Source organism: Xiphophorus hellerii, chromosome 21 (genome assembly GCF_003331165.1).
Source record: "Xiphophorus hellerii strain 12219 chromosome 21, Xiphophorus_hellerii-4.1, whole genome shotgun sequence".
Lineage (NCBI taxonomy): Eukaryota > Metazoa > Chordata > Actinopteri > Cyprinodontiformes > Poeciliidae > Xiphophorus > Xiphophorus hellerii.
In genome coordinates this window covers 22,976,089-22,997,134 of record NC_045692.1, presented here as the reverse complement: position 1 = coordinate 22,997,134, position 21,046 = coordinate 22,976,089, and the positions used below count along the sequence as shown (strand labels likewise).

The 21,046-nt window shown below is 41.7% G+C and overlaps 1 protein-coding gene and 1 long non-coding RNA gene across 5 annotated transcripts in view; both read left to right on the top strand.

The window, feature by feature from the left end:
* The window catches only part of drosha (drosha ribonuclease III), a 533,117-nt gene that overhangs the window by 117,796 nt on the left and 394,275 nt on the right, over window positions 1-21,046 (top strand). The gene's annotated exons all lie outside the window — the stretch shown is intronic.
* The window catches only part of LOC116711480 (uncharacterized), a 58,006-nt gene continuing 53,333 nt past the window's right edge, over window positions 16,374-21,046 (top strand). For 2 of the 3 annotated variants that reach the window (XR_004337239.1, XR_004337238.1), the window contains exons 1-2: window positions 17,376-17,635; window positions 17,797-18,010. This is a non-coding gene — a long non-coding RNA (uncharacterized LOC116711480). Of the gene's footprint in view, window positions 16,931-17,375; window positions 17,636-17,796; window positions 18,011-21,046 lie in introns of those variants that run through there. The other variant, XR_004337240.1, reaches the window with a different exon arrangement.

Sequence of the window (21,046 nt, the reverse complement as noted above, 5' to 3'; positions counted from 1 at the left end):
GAATTTCACTAGTTTACAGCTGTTAATTGTATTTTCAACCTAATCTAGAAAAGCGTATTGATTTACTACGTGAAAAAATTTTAAGAAGGTAAAAATACCTTTTGTTGACTTTGTGAGTTTTGCATTGTTGATCGTGCGCCGAACATCAGTGGAAGAACCTCTTTCTTTCTTCTTCCGTTCCTCTTAATCCTGTGTCTTTAAGGTATTTATACTAGTGATTATGAAAATAGCGCCCCCTTCATTTCCGGAATGCAATAGTCCCATTTCCAAATAAGGTATGGGACTGATGGAAAGGTCCGTCCCCTAGTTTGTAGTGACTCTCTATCTGCGTTGACGAGTATCGGAAAGGGACGTACAAAAAATCATCAAAATATTTTATATGAGATTATGGCGGTTCATCATAGGATATGTGAACAAAATAAAAATGTTGTATTATTCTGGACTCCTGCTCATGTAGGTATTATGGGGAATGAAAGAGCGGACAGGCTGGCTAAGGAGACAATTAAAAAAGATGATATCGATATGCAAATAAAGTTATCTAAATCTGAAGGCAAAAGTATAATTTGGAAAGAAAGCAAGAAGATATGGGAAGCTAGGTGGGTAAATGAAATAAATGGAAGACATTTATTTAGAATACAAAAAACAGTCGATGTAGAAAGGATCAGAGGATTAAACAGGAGGGAAGAGATAATTATAAATAGAATACGAACTGGGCATAGTTTCCTAAACGGAACTCTTTTTAAGATGGGGAAACATCTTACTGGTTTATGTAGATGGTGTGATGAAGTAGAAACAGTGGAACATGTTTTGATTAAATGTAGGAAATACGCAAGTCAAAGAAGATTATTAAAAACAGAACTAGGTGTTAGTAGGGAATTGAAATTTGAGAAGGTGATCGATCAGCTGAATAGTATTGAGGGGAAAAAGAAGATTTTTCGTTTTTTAAAAAACACTGGGATTTTTAAGAGAATGTGAGGTGTAGGTGGTAGGAGGCAATAGAGGGCAGTAGTGCAAGCTGCCGTTAAAATCTAAAGAAGAAGAAGAAGAAGATTTTTTTTTATTTTTAGCAAAACATTTATTTCACAATATTTTAACAATAAAAACAGTACATGATCAGGTCAAAGGACACTAAAAAACACAATAAATATTTACACTAGCAGCTTATTATATTTTAGGTCTCCCTGATCGGAAATGGTGCACAATACATTATGAAAACCCCACAGTTCTAAATAACCCCTCAGATTCCTGGTGGCTCTGTAGAAACAAAACTCTAATCTCAACCTGGCCTTAATATTGACCTTCCACAGAGCCACCGCGTCGAGTTGAGGTCCAGCCTGCATTTTGTCTCGTCGAGTTATATAAATAGCCATTTTGGCTTCGGCTATTAAAAAATTTAAGAGACGAGATTTAAAACTTGTGGATCGACTGTGATGTACACCGTTAATAAATAGGGAATTGGTAAAAACCATGCCAAAAAGGCTAAAAATGCTCATTAATAAAAACTAGTTAACCGTACACAATCTGTAAAAACATGAAACACACTCTCAGACAAACTGCAAAATGGACACTCGTTTAAAACCCCGGGACTGATGACCGATAAAAACGAGTTTGTGGCGATGGCGCCGTGCAAAATCCGCCACTGCAGATCACCAGTCCGTTTTTTTATTGGAGGCTTGTATAAAGTCCTCCATTGAGGTTTCTGTCCTCCGAGTCTGTCGCTCCACACGCTGACGGATCGTTTGCAGAGAGTTCTCTTGTGTAGGATCTTTACACAGTATCTGTACAGCACTTTTGCGCTGCTGTTATTTAAGTCTGCCCCTGAGTCCGTAAAATGCAGCAAGGGACCGCTGTCCTCCTCAACATCTGGGACCAGGGACACATCTGGGAACATGTCGTTTGAGTCAGGCAGGCACTCCTTCTTGGCATACAGCTGCAACAGCCGCCTCTCCCCGGCCGTCATCCGCTCCTTTATCAGCTTCAGGAAGCGCTGTGTCAGTCTGGCGGACCGGACCCCAAGCAGCTGGCCGACTTCCTGGATGTTAGTGAAGTCCGGGTCCAGCCACCTCCACCAGCCGCCGCACGGTCACCGTCCCGGACAGCACCTCAGCAAGGCCCGGCACGGTGCTATCCCGGACATCCATTTTTGCTCCACAGACCAACGGTTCCTCTAAAAGCCAATGCAGAGAATTATGCGTTTTCGATCTGTGCAGTTTAAAAAAAGCACAAGATTTAAAAACACTCTGATAAAACTGAGGCAACCCTTTTAACTTTAAACAACTAAAATCAGAGCAGCATCCAACCCCAGAAAATTAACACGTCTGAGGATGCAGCTGGCCACATCTTTCCATACAGGAAATCTTGTAAGAAACTTTTGAAGGAACTGTAAACGCACAGTAGCTGTTCTGCTAGCCAGGTGGACAAGGCCCTGGCCCCCCTCCTCTCTCGGTAAAAATAAAACTGACTGTGGCACCCAGTGCAGACAGTTCCAAAAAAAGTTTACCATCTCTGACTGAATCTTTACAATTAAGCCAGACGGTGGGTCTAAAACAGCGAGCTTGTGCCACAGCTGCGAAGCGACAAGGTTGTTTAACACCAGCACTCTGCCCCGGTAGGACATTTGTGGGTGAAGCCACTTCCATTTTGACAGTTTATTTTTTATTTTTTGCTCAATGTCGTCCCAGTTCTTGTTCACAATATATTTATTGCCTAAAAACACACCAAGATATTTAAAACCATCCTTCTTCCATAAAAGACCCTGAGGGAGAACCGGGAGCCCTGCAGACCACTCGCCGACGGCCAGGGCTGCACTCTTTCCCCAGTTCACCCTCGCAGCAGACAGAGTAAAAAACTTTTCAGTGATCTTGGTTAAAACAGTGACATCTTGCTGATCTTTTACAAAAACAACAACATCGTCAGCGTAAGCAGATAAAACCATATTGTCCTTAAAACCAGGTAAAACCAGACCATAAACACTCAAGCGTATTTTCTGGAGGAGGGGTTCCAGGGAGAGTGCGTAGAGCATCCCCGAGAGCACGCAGCCCTGTCGAACGCCTCTACACACCCTAAAAGGAGCACACAGGCTACCGTTGATCTTCAGCACACTCTCAATGCCACTGTACAGAACCTGGATCTTGGCGATAAGACCCTCGCCGAACCCAAACCTCCTCATGATTTTCCAGAGGAAGCCGTGTTCGACGCGGTCGAATGCCTTTTCTTGATCTAGTGAAATCAAGCCAATTTGCAAACCTAATGAACCGGAGACTTCCAAAACATCCCGAATTAGGTAGATGTTATCTACCATGGACCTGCTGGGGACGCAATATGTCTGATCCCGGTGGATGACTTGCTCCATAGCCTTCCCCAGCCTCGTGGCCAGGGCTTTGGAGAGGATCTTGTAGTCGGTGCAGAGGAGGGACACAGGGCGCCAGTTCTTCATGTCCTGCAAGTTCTCCTTCTTGGGTAGCAGGGTGATGACCGCTCTTCGGCAGGACAAGGGGAGTGAACCAGTGTGCAGACACTCGTTGTAGACGTCGAGCAAATCTTGGGCCAGAAGATCCCAGTAGGCCTTGTAAAACTCAACTGTGAGCCCGTCAATGCCTGGGGACTTCTGGCCCTGCATGCTGAGGAGGGCTGTGTGGAGTTCCTGGATCCCCAGGGGGCGCTCCAGGTCAGTATTGGTCTCTTCGGAGACCTGAGGCAGTTCACAGCAGAACTCCTCCAAACGTTCCTCGTTCTCCTCATATTCGCTGTGGAACAGAGAACGGTAAAACTCCACCGCCCTCCTCCTGATCTGCACTGGTTCACTCAGTTGCTGCCCCGTGTCCGACAGCAGAGAGTGGATCTGCTTCCTCTGCCCGTGCTTCCTCTCCAAGCTGAAAAAGAAGCTAGAGGGAGCATCCATCTCTGTGATGTTCTGGATCCGGGACCTGACCAAAGCGCCTTGGACTTTATTCTCCAGCAGGTTTGCTAATACTAGCCTTTTTGATCTGAGAGCTTCAATATACTCTCGATTTCCTGTGGATTCACTAAGTCGTTCTAATTCCACAATGTTCATCTCCAGATCCCTGATAATGTCACGGGTAACATTGAGAGTGTGCTGCTGACTCAGCAGTTTTATTTGAACTTTGCCATGGTCCCACCACTGTCTCAGACAAGTAAAATCAGACTTTCTTTGTCTAAAACCAGTCCAAAAATAACCTAAAATCTCCTTAAAACCCTGATCATAAGTTAAAGCCGCGTTAAAATGCCAGTAAGCGCTCCCAGGTAAAATGTTTCTGATAAAAACACCACCTAAAAGCAACGAGTGATCGGTAAAAGCCACCGGTAAAATCTGGCATGTTTTAAACACGTTAAAATGGTGTTTAAAACAATAAAACCGGTCAAGTCGAGCTAAAGAGATTCGGTTTTCTTTAATGTGGGACCATGTGTACTGCCTGGAGCCTGCATGCATCCTCCTCCATACGTCCACCAGGCCGTGAGACGAGACCAGCTGCCGCAGAGCATGTTGGGCTGCTGGATGCGGCTCTGCGTGATTACGGTCTAAAAACTCGTTTTCTGTACAATTAAAATCCCCGCCTATAAAAACATAATCCTCAGACCCACAATCACCCAACCTTTCCCCAATTTGTTAAAAAAAACGCTTTTTCTCTGCATTGGTGGTCGGAGCATAGATATTAATAAAAACCAGACTAAAAATATCAAACTTTGCTTTAACTAAAAGACACCTCCCTTGAACGACATGCTCTACTTCTGTGGAGTTCGGGGTGAAAGCCTTAGAGAACAGGAAGCCCACCCCAGCACTCTGGGAGGTGCCGTGGCTTAAAATGACCTCCCCCCTCCACTCTCTGCCCCAGTCTGTCTCAATTAAATGATCGCTATGAGTTTCCTGTAAATAAATAACATCGATTTTCTTTTGGTTCAGTGTTTGGTAAATCAAAGCCCGTTTCTCGGCCTCCCTCGCCCCGTTAAGATTCAAAGTTGCGATTTTAAAAGAATCCATATTGGGTAAGAAGCTAAAACCAACACACAAAAAGACTATAAAAAATAATAATAATAAAAATACTAAAAAATCACTGTGCATCATTTTTACTCAAAAAAAAAGTTCTCGCTTTTGACATTGCTTTCTTTAATCTAAATATTTCTGTCTTTTCAAAACCCGATACCTCATTGTTCCTAATGTGATGTCTCGCAGAGGAGTAAAAGATTCTCAGATCTGGAAAATAACTTTCTATCTTTACTCCTTTCAGTCTTTTAGTTTGTTTTAAAAACGTTCTGTAAGACTCGACAGGGTATCTTGGTTCTTTACTACTTGTTTGAGTCACTGACGCCTCGCTGGCGTCAGAGAACCAGCTCTCAGCGTCGCTGCTGTCCGACACCTCCCTCCTCTCTCCAGCCAGCTTGCTGGCCTGCCTGCTGGCCTGTACAGCAGCCACCACATTCCTCCTTTTGCTTCGCCTCTTTACCGGGGCAGAAGCCTCCACTTCCATCACCTCCTCTATCTCTCCCTCCAATCCAGTTCCCAAAACCGACTCTACACTGTTCCTCCTTTCATTCTGTCCTCCTACCTCCACCTCACCTGTCCCTCCCTGGTCCCCACACACTAAATGCTCCTCACTGTCCTTCACCTCCTCCTCCTGTCCTCCCTGCACACCGACATTCTCTCCCTCCACACTTTCACCATTACCACCACTCACCCTTCACCACACACCACCGTGCCTCCATCCTTTCCCACACACACACTGTCCACTACCGACACCTCCTCAACCAAACCATCTGCAGGCTCTTCCTCAGCGGGCTCTTCTGCATTGGCAGCGGATTCCTCCGCAGCGGCAACGGGCTCCTCCGCAGCGGCAGCGGGCTCCTCCGCAGCGGCAGCGGGCTCTTCCACATTCGCCACCGCGGGTTCCTCCGCCGCTCCAGCCTCACTAGGTGGGTCCCCCACCTGCTTAGCAGCAGCGGGTTGCTGCTTCGCCGAGGCCGGCGGGGCCGGCCCGGCCCTGTCGGGACACATCTTTACAATATGGCCCTCTTTACCGCAACCAAAGCACTTCATGTTAGACGATGTGGCAAACAACATATAATCAAACTCATCTACCTTAACATGAAATCTTAGATTTGCTCCTCGTCTTTACGATTTAAAATCATAAATAATTGTCTTCTATGAGAGACGACGTGTTTTAAAAGAGGTGACTTGCACCCCGTAGGAACTTTTCTTAATGTTGACACCACCTTACCGTGCCTTGACAGTTCTTTAACCAAGAAATCATCGCTGATGAACGGTGGCACATTTGACAGAGTCACTTTAGTCGCTGGCAGTGTTAGTGGCGACACTTGCAGAAACAACCCATTCACAGCAACACCCTCCTCCACCAACTGTTGAGCCTGCTCAACCTTCTCAACAAACAATACCACCGCTCCATTCATCCGTGCTGCCGACCTAATATTCCCGTGCCCAATCACCTCACCCACAGCCAAACAAACATCCTCCACGCTGCACGGAGAACCAGCACCCACCTTGATACCGTTCTTCCGTGTCAGCGTGGAGAAAGACCCACCACCAACACCCACCATGGCGTCCTAAGACGCCGGCCTGACGGCCACACCCGAACCCACAAAAACCCCTTAAAACGTGACGAAAACTAAACGAATTTACAGATAAAACAAATAACACAAATACCCAGTGAAAACAGTAAGAAAAAAACAAAGATAGAAAGTATACAATCACTCGCTCACTCGCTCTTCTTCCGCTCTTCCTCAAACACCCTCCTCTCACACGAAGAAGAAGAAGGTCCGTCCCCGCCCCTTTCTGTTTGCTGCAGCGAGGTCCTTCTCGCTGAGGCAGACGCTGAGGACCCAGACTGGAATGAATAAAGGTGAATTTAATGATCAATCCAGAAATGCAAAAGTCCAAAATTCAGGCAGCACAGATGAGGTTCGATTCTGGTAGCAACTGGTCAAAACATGAGACATGAGCAAAACAGCTAGACAGATGGACAGATAGACAAGACTGATGCACAAGGAACAAAGGTGGGTTTATATACACAGGAAGACAATCAGGAGAAACAAGTGACAGCTGGAGACAATCAAGGGTTAAACAGGACAACACAGAAACTCAACTGACACAGAAACCTAAATAAACACAGAAAAACTCTAATCCTCACAGACGTTTAGTTTGAACGCACCATTACACCTTGTTCTACAAAACCTTTCCTTTTAACTCATCTTTCCATGAATTTGTTTGGCTACATGTTGGTCCAGTTGTAGGCAATGTTTCCTTGCAGCCTTGGGTTTAAATCCTGTATGAAGGTAACACATGGAGACTGGGTTAACTGGTTTCTCTGAACTGCCTTCAGCAGTGAGTGTTGCCATTTGACACTGCAGATTGACAAAGGATCACTCTACTTCTTCAGTAGTAACATTAGTGGCTTAATCTCCTAGTCAATGATTGTCAACTGGACAACTGTCAGGTCAGCAGTCTTCTGCATGATTTATAAATCCCTCTGTGAAGAAGCCAGTACTCTGAAAGCATCGGCAGAAGTCAGAAGACGGTTTGCAAATCCCTGCAGGGATAAAAAGTTTCATTACTGGAGACATGTGTTGGTCGATGAAGCTAATGTTGGACTGTTCGACCATAATGTCAGCGTTTCATTTGGAGGAAAAAGGTTTCAAGCCTGAGGACACAATACCAGTTGTCAAGTATGGAGGTGGCAGCATCATGCTGCGGAAGGGGTTTGCAGCAGGAGAAACTGGTGCATTTCCCGCAAAAGAAAATGTGGAAAAAAAGAGAACTGAAAAACAAATACCACTTTGATACATTTAATTTTTAGAGTTCCAGCAAATTGATTGATAATTGATCCGTTTTTTGTTTTAAATATCCAAAATACTGCTAAACGTGATGTGACCTTTCCTCTTTTCCCTTTGAGCTGTTGGACTCATTTTCTCCTTTCACGCCTCCTCAGTCTTTTTTGTTTTTCAGCAGTTATTAGGCATTATCTATGACAGCATATGTGAGATTAATCTCACAATTTGAGATTTTTCCAACAAATTTTAAAATTTTCGAGCTCAGAAATTTTCAAATTTTTTTTCTAGGAATTTACTGAGATTAATCTAAAAAAATTTTGGCGGAAATTTAACCCTTTTTTTCAAGAATATTTCTGAAATTTTATCTCAGTTTCTTTTCCTTTTTTTCCCCACAAATGTTTGACCCTATGAGGTGAGAAATTTCCTATTTTAAATTTCTGAGATTAACCTAAAACTTTCTAGGATTTTTTTGTTGCAAATGTTCAACTTTTGGAGCTCAGAAATTTTCTTGTTTTTTTCTTGAATATTTCCATGTTTAATCTCAAACTTTTTATTTTCCAGAAAATTTTTGAGATTAATCCCAAAACTTTAGAATTTTTTCTCACAAAAATTTTCAACTTTTGGAGTTCAGATTTTAAATTAATTTTTTTCTCAGATTAATCTAAAATTTCTGAGTTTTTTGGCAGAAATGTACCCCTGGTTTTTAATCTACGATGATTTGGGTCATCTAGGAATTCATAAGACCAAGTGAATTCCTGTCAGAAAAGTCGACAGGCTTTAAATATTTACCATCTGAATCTAAATCAGTCTTATTCAATCTGTCAAAACTGAATAAAGATGTTGTTGACAGATAGACGTGATGTGTTGTACCCAGGTGAAGCCAAAACACCCAGACATGATCTGATTTCTAAAAACAGTCAGAAACTTTTGGATTTTCCTCAAAAAGCTCATCTGGAAGTCGTCGGCTGGCTGCTCAGCGTGTTGATTTGCGTGTCTGAGGCAGAAAACATTTCAGGTAAGACTGTTTAGTTACTTTTCAAGTCTGGATGGTTTCTGCAAATTATGAAGATAAAATCTCAGACAATAAAATGTTTTTCCTTATTCAAACATTTTGATGGAAGGTAGAGAACAAATATTACACCCAAGTAAGAGTAATTCCACTTCAACTTGTTTTAGGCAAGTAAAAGTAAAAAGTACCCATCAAGTAACGTATTTGGTAAAAATGCTACTAGTACTAAGTAACTGATCAAATTATTGATGATTAAATATTAAAAAATTACATCATGAGATGGACCAAAATATAAAATTATGTGGAAATTTTGGTATCTTGAAGATCAAAATGAAAATAACTCATATATAGAACATAATTACAAAATTATGAAGGAGTATTAAGACAATACTAAGTAAAAAAATAAAATTACAAGAATAAAGTTGATATAAGAATAAAATAATAAAATACAAGAAAAAAGTAATTTTGTCATGATCAGGGTCATACTATGACTATTCTCATAAAATTACTTTATTATCTCATTCTTGAAAAATTATGACTTTATTTTCATAATGTTACAATTTTCAAAATCTTGACTTTAATCTCATATTATGTCAATTTTATTCTTGTGTGACTTACAAGGAAATCATAATTTTGTTTTTTCTAACACTCCACCGTAGATTGTTATGAACACCTGGGAATAATTTCATATCAAAAGTACCTTTAGAAACATGTTTATTTTGAAAAACTGTGAATTGCTGAATATTTATTTCACCGTAATGTAATAGATTTACAGTTTTAAAGTTATCTTAATGCTATTAGAACAGCTTTAATGCTGTTAAAAATCTGCTGTTTTTTAACATACGTCAAGTTATGGACAAAAACGTACATATTTAAAAGCAAGTGTTCTTTTTAATATATTTTAGTAATATATAATCACAACAACCAGTAATTTGCTCAAATTAGCACCAATCAGAATAAAATCAATGTCTCATGTAACCCAGGGTAAAAACTGCCCTTAATCCCGCCTTTGGTGCTCCATTGGTTAGAGTGACAGTCAGTCACACAGTGCATTCAGCCAATCACTGCATCTTGAGTGGTTAATCAGGCCTGCTCCAGCTTTCCCAGTCAGCTGTGAGGGGGAGAGCTGGAGACAAAGGAGCCACAGGTTTGTTCTTCCAAACAATTAGTTTATCTCTTTGTTTATTATGCACTTTTAAAACTCACAATATAAAAATCATGTAGATCTGAACATCCAGTGAGTTTGGAGCCATGAAGTTGTCATGCACTGAACTATTTATGGAATTGGTGAGTAGTGAACACAAATGTTTGTTTGGTAGCCAATGCTAATTGTTTGATCATCAATTGTAGCTTCTTAAATTCAATATGTGTTTAAGATAATGAGATGAATGCTGATATCTTTAATTTGTCTGAAAGATTAGATTGTGGATATAATTGCATTTATTTCTGTATATAATAACTGAAACAAGTCTAGTTAACTAGCAGGCTGGTAATTTACTGATCCTGTTTATTCCAATACAGGCCAGGTGACCCAGTTAGGGTTAAAGGATGGTGAGCTTCTGACCACTGGCTGGAGCCAAGAGAACCTGAAATTTACTCCATACTGGTCTGGTAGGAGTCTGATGGTCCATAACATTTCCCCTCCATCTCACTACCTACACACACAATCCATTATTCATCTCTTTTCTGGTGGAAACAAATTGTGCTTGGACATTTTTTCATCTCAAATAACTGGACAATTAAAACATGGACTTTTAAATGTGTGTCGGTCAGACAATGTGCTGACCAGCGGGGAAAGTTAGGACTTTGTGCACATCTATATAGAAGATCTACTGCAGTACTGTATATATATATATATATATTGTATTTATTTATTTATTTTTGGTTTCCATGTATGTTTGTGTCTTGTGGTGTTCATTTATTTTTTTTTCTTTAAAATACATAATATTGAAAGCAGTTATTCTTTTGTATTGTTTTATTGATTACTGACAACAGCTCCAGTAGATGAATCTAGTCTTCTGGTGTTATATGCCATCTAGTCCCTTAACTATATTAAGTAGTGCTACGTTCAGAAACAAGTTTATTAGACTCTGTCCTGCGTTCATTTATTACGTTTCAGAATAAAATCATTGATCTAATAAAACTTAATCATTTGCAATTTCTGGAGTGCAGATTGCCTCTCCATTCATTATTAAACATTCACAAATGGATTGCTACATGTCAGTCACTCTTCCTTTAGCTGATGAAGGCTCACCCTCCATTTTGGAGAAAATCCTCTCAGAATTGGACTGTGTGTATGAGAACTACTGTTTCCCAAATTACTGCGACTCTAAGCCATTAGAAATGAGGAGAGTGATGTGTTTTTTTTTTTATTAAATTTTGCATACATAAATTTTCCATACATTGACATACCTAAATTAACATAACAGATCAAATCCCCACCCGTCCCTTACCTGCACAAAATGGCACATCATAAAATATGTACACTGTCAAGACAACATGGCAAAAACACCACGAATTGATCCAAACCTTTCCACAAGCGTGAAAAAAAAAAAAGACAGTTATACATGGTATTAAGCAGCGAAGGGTCTGTAATAGACACTTTTTCATTGAAGGAATTTTAGTACAGGGTCCCATATTTTCTCAAATACATTGACTTTATCTTCGTTGTAATATCTCAGTCTTTCCAGATGCAGAGTATTTGCTAGTTCTCCCAACCACAAATCAAATGTGGGCACGGAGTCCTTTTTCCAAAATCTCAAAATCAACCTTTTAGCAATCACCGTACCAAACAAAACTGCCATTTTCTCATTTTCAGTGGCTGGTCGCAAAGCACTGGAAACCCCGATGATGGCAATAAGAGGTTCTGGATCCCATTTTTTCCCAAAAGCTGTTGAAAAAAAATAAATTTTCTTCCAGAATGAGTGAAGCTGAACACATGACCAGAAGGAGTGTGTCAAGTTACCAATAGCAGTCCGACAACGATTACAAATTGGAGACACACTAGTAAAAGTGTTCAGCTTCTCCCTCGAATAATGGAACCTATGTATAGTTTTGAACTGTATGAGATTGTGTCTGGCGTTGACGGAACATTCTTGTATACTTTTCAAACCCTCCTCCCACAGTTCTTCAGATAGCTGTTGCCTTAACTCATCCTCCCAGTAATTTCCCTGCTGGGATGAATAAAGTACTTCTATTCTATTCTTCTTAATCCTGGTTGTGTCTACACGTATACCATTAAAGATCCTATAAAACTGTGACACTGCCCCCCGATTGACAGGATCAAATTTATTTATTTCCTCCAGGGTATCATGTTTCAAGTTCCAAAATCTGATACATTTTTCCTAACATAGTCCCGAACCTGCAGGTAACGGAAAAAACTTGACGGAGGAAGATTATACTCAGAACATAACTGTACAAAAGTTCCACTAATATATAGGTCACCAATCACACTGATGCCCTTCATTCTCCACACCCGAAAGACGGCGTCACTGAGACCTGGTGCAAAGGAGTGATTTTCACAGATCGGAGTGTCAAAGTACACCTCTGGAGCTTTTATAAATGTTTGGGTTAGGGTTAGGGTAGGGGAACTGATTCCTCCTTCTGTAGGAGGGAGGTGCACTGGCCCTCCAATCCGGAGAGCCTCCCCGGTCCCAGTCCCTGAAAGGATGGCGTCGTCCTACAATTGTCCACCCGTCTTCCATGTTGTTTGTCCTTTTTTTTGTGTGGTGTCTGTGTTATTTGTAAATATAACAATGTTTGGTGTAAAATATGTTTTGTGCTTTTAATTCAATAAAAAACTAAGGGAGGGTTTCTAGTTGTGGAAAAAATACTTAAAAATAAAAGGAAAAATAAAAAGATAAAAATTAAACAAATAAAATTTTCTTTTCAAAAAAGCAGAAAACTACCAAAAAATAAAATCTATAAATTATTGTTTTTGTGCTTTTCTGTTTTTTAATTTTTTTGTATTTTTTATAGTGTTTTTTATTTTTTTAAATTTGTTTCAAAAGGAAAAATATTTATGAAATTTTTAAGAAAGAAAAATAAGCGCCCTTCGCGACGTTTCGACCCTGAAACGGGTCTTCTTCAGGCTGGGCGCACTAAAAAAGCTAGGAAAAGAAAAAGCCGAGCTCTGAGGGAGATGCTTTCGCTTCGCTGGCTGGAGCAGAAATGAGCTGCAAGCTGCTCTGCAGCCCTATTTATCTCCTCCCCCAGGCGAGGCTCCGCCCCCTCTTTTTTGTGTCTCCCTGTTCTGACCGAATTCGTTTAAACTATTTCCAGGTTTTCTTAAATCTTTTTAATTTGGGGGGGGGGGTTAAATGAATTACAATTTTAATTGGTTAGGGTTAGAATAAATTGAAATATTTTAATTGGTTAGGGTTAGGGTAGGACAGAAGGGTTGAGCCTGTCTTCCAAAGAAGACAGGGGTGGCACGGTCCTTCCTCCTCCATCCCCCATCATTTTCTGTGTAGAAGAAAAAAAGGTCAAAGACCCAGTGCACTGGCCATCCCATCTCAAACACGTGTCCCCCAGCACACCGCCAGCCCCCAACTGGCCCGCGAGTGGCTCCCTTGGACTTATCCTCTTTCTTTTAATCGGTTTGTTTACCCTGTTGCCCCCTGTGTACAACGTTTCAACGTTTCTTTGTCTTCGTCAGGTACATGTGCTTCTTTCCCCTTTGTGTTTTTCTGCAACTGTTAATTTAGTTTAGGCACCCCCATCTTTTACTTTTCCTCTTTCCATCCACAAAAACTTAAATCTTACATTGACTTACAATAAATTAAAAGTAATTCACACATTAGGGTTCGGGGTTAGGGTTAGGGGTAAGGGTTAGGGTTAGGAAAGAAACACCAGGTAGGGACTAAACAGTGCGCCTGACCAGCTGGAGACCGGACAGCACACTGAGAGACAAGATGAAAGGGGTCCTAGGACCATCCGCGTCCCCCCTTCCTGTAACAGCAACAGAGGCGCAGTACACAGGCCATACCACTACCGCGGTCCCCCAGGCCGAAGCGATCGCCGTTGATTCAGTCACAGAGGCGGGCCTGTGTCCAGCCTCGCCGCCCAAACCAAGGCTATCTTTTTTCTTTTTCCCAAGGTCCAGGTTGGGTCATGTTCCAGGACCATGACCCTGAGCGAGGTCCACCCATGTTGGACAAAATGTGCCGTCAGCAGGGCGGCTGGCCCCCTCACCAGCCGTCTGGAAACCTCTCGCTCATACAAAATCAGTCGGGCCAGCATTGTGTTTGCCGTGTGACCCACAAATCTGGTTTTACAAACCTGGCAAGTCATTAAATAAACACAATTTTGTGTTTGTGGGCCCCCGCCGTGCGGGACAAAATAAACTTTGTGGGTCCGGTAATTCAGCAACCATTTCTGGTGTCTGAAGCACCGTCCCTGTCCAATTGCGCTCGGCTCAGTCTGTGATCTGAGTTTCACATGAACGAGATGGTCCTTTAGGTTCCTGTTTCTTCGGAAAGCAGGTAAGACTCTCCTATCGGTCAGCCTTCCACTAACGGTTTGGAACTCTACAAAGGGTCAGTCATGGTCCCAACCAACTGAACGGTCTTAGCCCGACCGTCCACTTCGGAACCCGGGTGGGCTACGTTCAGGGCCGGAACGGTAGTCTGACTTGCTCCCGCAGCCTCTGCCTGTGGCTCTGTTGTGGTCCCAGAACTGATTCGTGAGGGACCAGCCACCGGTTCAGGCCGCGGCAGTCGCTCCTCCAGCCAGACATGAGCTTCGCGCACCGTAGTGTCCTTCAGGCGGCGTCCCAGGTTGCGCCGAGCCCACCTGGTAGCCACAACGAAAGTGGCCTCCCAATCACCTGGACCGGTCTCTGATAAGAGGTCCAGGTTCCTATCCAAACAGGATTTGTAGTGCCGCCTCAGAATCTGGATGGTGTTACCTGTCCACTCCTTTGCATTTTCTTCGATCAGCCCCTTTGTTTCTTCTGTGGGGAATGCCGGCACTATGACCCCCACCAAGTAGTCCCTGAGGCGCCTTATGGACGGCGGGAAGTCCTCTGTGGCGTCCCCGGCAACGTTATGTAGGTGGTGGCTCACTTTGATGATCCGGTGGACAATCCGGACCTTTTTAGCAAAGTCCGGATCGTCCGACCGGCCCCCATCCTCTGTGGACTGCGCCCGGCCCACTCCCCCCTGGTTGGGAAGCCTGAGATCCTCAGCTCGGGATTGCAGACGCTGCGCATAGTTGTTGCGCGCCCGCTGTTGTCTGCGTCGCTGCGATCCGGGTTGTTGGCGTTGTGAAGGTTGTGGACGCGGCACCGAATTTTGCCGTGTCCCAGAGTTCCAACGTGGCACAGGCTGCCCACGTGGTCCCGAATCCCAGCGCCGCGCAGGTGGAGCTTGGAAGCGCGGTGCCGGCTGGAAGCGCTGCGCGGGTTCCCAGCGGGCCCTCGATTGATGGTACGGCGCCTCTTCGTACCAGGGCTCCGGTCGATCACGGGGCATTGGTTGATGGGGCCACGTCGCGATCCACCGCGATCTCGGTGAGAAATCGTGGTGCGGCTCCGGTCGTTGGCGCGGCCAAGATTCGTCGCGCGGCAGTTCGGTGCTGCGGCGTCGCCTGCGCGCACGTGTCCAAGACGTGGCCCGCGGTTCGACCCACCTTTGGCGTACTTGTGGGCTAGGTGGTCGTCGCGTCTCCATTAGGTCACGTCCTGTATCAGCACGGTTGGGACGGCGGCTCCAGTCCCTGCGGACCGCGTCGGCGTAGGTGTTCGTACGCCCACGCGGATCCCGCACCATGAACTCACCTCGGTCAGGTGAGCCAAAATGGCGGTGGTGAGGTGGCGTTCGGGTCTGCGTTCCAAGCGTTACCCGTGTCCACCCCTGGTCCTCGTGGTCTTCAACATAAATTATGGGCATGTTTTTTTGCCCAACGCGGACTCGGAATGGTAACAGCTAATCTATATGAAAGAACTCAAACTATTTACAAAAGAAAAACTACGTCCATTGAACGGACGAAAAACGAAGAATAAACTTTAAACTATCACCAATAATTAGGTCAACGAGAACCTTTAATTATAGGTAGTCAGAGGAAAACACAGCACTTACACACGACGTTTCGGAAAGTATTTTCCTTCCTCAGGTGTATGGAGTGAAAATAGTGTCAAAAAGATTTGTGTGTGCGTAAAAAGATTTGTGCGTGCGTAACAAGATTTGTGCGTGGGTAACAGGATTTGTGCGTGCGTAACAGGATTTGTGCGTACGTAAAAAGATTTGTGCGTGCGTAAAAAGATTTGTGCGTGCGTAACAGGATTTGTGCGTGCGTAACAGGATTTGTGCGTGCGTAACAGGATTTGTGCGTACGTAAAAAGATTTGTGCGTGCGTGAAAAGATTTGTGCGTGCGTGAAAAGATTTGTGCGTGCGTAACAGGATTTGTGCGTGTGTAAAAAGATTTGTGCGTGCGTAACAGGATTTGTGCGTGCGTAAAAAGATTTGTGCGTGCGTAACAGGATTTGTGCGTGCGTAAAAAGATTTGTGCGTGCGTAAAAAGATTTGTGCGTGCGTAACAGGATTTGTGTGTGCGTAACAGGATTTGTGCGTGCGTAAAAAGATTTGTGCGTGCGTAACAGGATTTGTAAACCTTAAAAATAAAATACATGTTGAAAAAGTACACACAAATCACCTGGTACGCACACACAAAACTGCAGTTACACACAAATCCGGTTACGAGTGCACAACTATTTTTGAGACTCATTTCACGCCTCGGTGGAAGCTCCAAAATTTGTGTGTAGATGGTGCGTTTACATGCTAGTAAAAGCTGGGACATCTGAGTTTTCTTCGGAACTGTTTCTTTTTTCCATAGTTCAATATGTATTTCTCTCTTTACTTGTCTCGTGGCTTAGACATATTTTTGTGAGAGAAAAATACATGTCATTACACCCACGTCTACCTTTTAATACTATAAGATTGTTTATATATGAATCCGCATTTGGGACCTATACAACTGTAATTACTTGGGTAAAAAATTCGACCACTAGGTGGTGGAAGTTTATTCCGCTCTGACTGGGAAAAGCCTTCATTCAAACTGAGAGAAGAAACAAGAGAATGGCGGGTCAGCCGAGTGATCGTGTTCGTGGTCTACCTTCCGAAGTTAGTGGATGTTAAAATTTGCACGTTTTACTGACCGTTGTAATGCGTATTTTTTAGATTATTTCAGATTACGTTTTACGTTTCAAGTAGTTCGACCCAAAGTTCTCGCCCTTCTATGTTAGCAATAGCTCATGTCTACGTTAGCTAAGCTACTATTAGTCCTCGATTAGTATCAGCATCGGTCCAGTTTAAAACAGTATCTTCCTGGCCCATTACAGCTATGTCTACGTTTATCACCAGGCTCAGCTATTTTTATGATGCCGACAATAATGTAGGCTTAGGTGACGTCTTTTATTATAATTTATTATAATTATATTTTATTAATTATCTGGCAGATAATTAATAAAATATTCCAAATTTAATTTGTATATGTCCTTTTTCAACTATGCAATTTATAAAGTGAAAAATTTAACACTGACTGAAATGTGGAAAACACATACATTTTTCAATTTACAAGATATTTTTATATTTATGATTCCAAAACTTTTAGCAACTCAGGTGTTGATTGGTCTATATAATTGAGATTTATTTGTTGTCTCAAAAGCAGATAGTTGGAAACATGGCTCATGCCTTGGCTACAGCACTCACAAGGGAACTTGTGGGAAATACAAGCTCTCCCTCAACAAGTTCATGCCCTAATATCGGCAACAATTCTGGCCCTTTGGCTTCAAATTCTTCAACACGGGTCAACCAGGCATTAAAACGGTAAGATTTGAATTTCTTTTTAAAATTGGAAACGAAGTAGATAGCAGTTATGTATTTATTTCATATATGTTTTTTCATTGTTGTTTTTTTTTTAATTTTATGGACTCTGCCTTGACTGGATGTTTTGTCTCAAAATATTATTATTATCTTTATTCTCAAAGGCAATTTCCAAATCTGTTTCAAAAGTCAGACCTGAAAAAAGGCAAACAGAGGATTATCGCCTCAACTCGTTCTACAAAAATCTCCAACATTGGAATATACGTATTGCCAGGCCCCACCAATCTAACCCCCAAAAATTCTGATGAGCTTCCCTTAGCACATGCAGGGTTAGGGAGAAGGGTGCTTTCTTTTTCTGACGACAGCAGGCATGAGGAGGTAATAAATGACAACTAGAAAATTTCTGAAGAAATTTAGCCGGGGCCTGCCAAGGCGTGCCCGTCGGTTTGGGCCCGGCGTTGTCACGCTACAAATTAGCATCGATGCTAAAGAACGCTGCAACGTAATCAATAGCATGCTGAGAATCACAAGAACGTTAAGTAAGGTGGACGTGCACCATTCAGTATGATTTAAAATGTTGTCAAGGCTTTTATTTTGGAAGTTTTGTTAAACTTCATTTGAAAGGGCCAAACTAATCCAATGCGTAATAGTCCTTGGGTTAAAATAGTTATATAATGCTCAAAACACAAGTAGTTGATGTAAAAATATTAAAGGCTTTTATTTTGAAATGTTTGTTAAACTTCATTTCAAAGGGCCAACCTAATCCCATGAATAACAGTCATTGGATAAAATCAGTTATATAATGCTCAAAACAGCAATAATCTCATGTAAAAGTTCTCAAGGCTTTTATTTTGAAATTTTCAGTATGCTTCATTTCAAAGGGCCAAACTAATCCCATGTGTAAGAGTCATTGGATAAAATCAGTTATATAATGCTGAAAACGCAAGTAGTTGATGTAAAAATATTAAAGGCTTTTATTTTGGAATTTTTGTTAAACTTCATTTCAAAGGGCCAACCTAATCCCATGAATAACAGTCATTGGATAAAATCAGTTATATAATGCTCAAAACAGCAATAATCTCATGTAAAAATTCTCAAGGCTTTTATTTTGAAATTTTCAGTATGCTTCATTTCAAAGGGCCAAACTAATACCACGTGTAACAGTGCTTTGGATGAAAAAGTCAAATAAAGCCAAAAAGAGCAATTACATGATGTAAAAATATTCAAGGCTTTTATTTTGAAATTATTATTATGCTTCATTTTAAAGTTCCGAACTAATCCCATGTGTAACAGTTACTGAGTTAAATCAGTTATATACAGCCCATAGCAGCACGTAGTTCTAAAGGCCAGTTCAGTCCTGATCTGTTTCAACTGAGCGTTCCACTATAGATAGAACTACAGTGATGCGTATTTGTAGTCCTAATCAGCAGCCAATAGCCTCTTGAGTTCCGTTGCTATGTTAAATAAGTTTCTCACCAAGGTGTGAACTGTTAGTGAGAGAGGCTGAGAGCCTCAGAAAATCCTGTCGCATGACTTTGCTCTGAAGCACCGTGACAGAAAACCGTACGATCTAGATAAATTTCGAAAACATTTTACCGGAGCAGACATGCGTATCAATGTGAGGACCGATTTTGATACCAATCGTGCGATATTTGTGGGCGTGATGGCGATTTCAAAATTATTTTGGGGTGAAAAATTGTCTTCATTTCTCACTCTAGCCGAGATCTAATGGCCCTGACTCTCACTCTAATTTTAGGAAAAATGAGAAACTTTGGGTCGCTTAGAGACAAATTGTGGACAAACCGTAACTGGTATCGACGAGCCGTCTTCACTTTCGAAGAGATCACAGACGTATCTACAAAATGAAATTTGAATGGCATTTCTACGTGAATTCGTGACGACACAGAAAATCCTCAAAAATAGGGTATTTCTAGGATTTTTCCCATTGACTTATAATGGGGTTTTTTTCGTAGTTTTTTGCGAATTATGTCGCCACGTTAACCCCAAATCCCACCAAAAGTAATAGCTCCAATGGCGTGAATTTTCTGCACGTTTTGATACCTCATTTGTAGGTGTGCACCCAGCGGTATGAGCCGCATTAACGGTTACGGAAGAAAAATAAAGAAGATCAAAGAAACGCTTTCTCCGACAATAGTAATAGGTTCCTGCCATAGGTTCCTGCCATTGCTTTGCATGGCAGGCCCCAATAATGATCATTTACTCATAATATTTCATGTATAATTTATTTTGTATTGGTGTTCTTATAGTAGTATGCACTAGAAAATTTCGGAAGAAATTTAGCCGGGGCCTGCCAAGGCGCGCCCGTGGGGTTTGGGCCCGGCGTCGTCACGCTACAAATTGGCATCGACGCTAAAGAACGCCGTAACGTAATCAGTGGCACGCGGAGAACCGCAAGAACGTTAAGCGAGGCGGACGTGCACCATTCAGTACGATTTAAAATGTTGTCAAGGCTTTTATTTTGGAAGTTTTGTTAAACTTCATTTCAAAGGGCCAAACTAATCCCATGCGTAATAGTCCTTGGGTTAAAATAGTTATATAATGCTCAAAACACAAGTAGCTGATGTAAAAATATTCAAGGCTTTTATTTTGAAATTTTCAGTATGCTTCATTTTAAAGTTCTGAACTAATACCACGTGTAAGAGTGCTTTGGATGAAAAAGTCAAATAAAGCCAAAAAGAGCAATTACATGATGTAAAAAATATTCAAGGCTTTTATTTTGAAATTTTTGTTAAGCTTCATTTCAAAGGGCCAAACTAATACCACGTGTAAGAGTGCTTTGGATGAAAAAGTCAAATAAAGCCAAAAAGAGCAATTACATGATGTAAAAATATTCAAGGCTTTTATTTTGGAATTTTCAGTATGCTTCATTTCAAAGGGCCAAACTAATACCACGTGTAACAGTGCTTTGGATGAAAAAGTCAAATAAAGCCAAAAAGAGCAATTACATGATGTAAAAATATTCAAGGCTTTTATTTTGAAATTTTCAGTATGCTTCATTTTAAAGTTCTGAACTAATACCACGTGTAAGAGTGCTTTGGATGAAAAAGTCAAATAAAGGCAAATAGAGCAATTACGTCATGTAAAAATATTCAAGGCTTTTATTTTGAAATTTTCAGTATGCTTCATTTTAAAGTTCTGAACTAATACCACGTGTAAGAGTGCTTTGGATGAAAAAGTCAAATAAAGGCAAATAGAGCAATTACGTCATGTAAAAATATTCAAGGCTTTTATTTTGAAATTTTCAGTATGCTTCATTTCAAAGGGCCAAACTAATACCATGTGTAACAGTGCTTTGGATGAAAAAGTCAAATAAAGCCAAAAAGAGCAATTACATGATGTAAAAATATTCAAGGCTTTTATTTTGAAATTTTCGTTAAGCTTCATTTCAAAGGG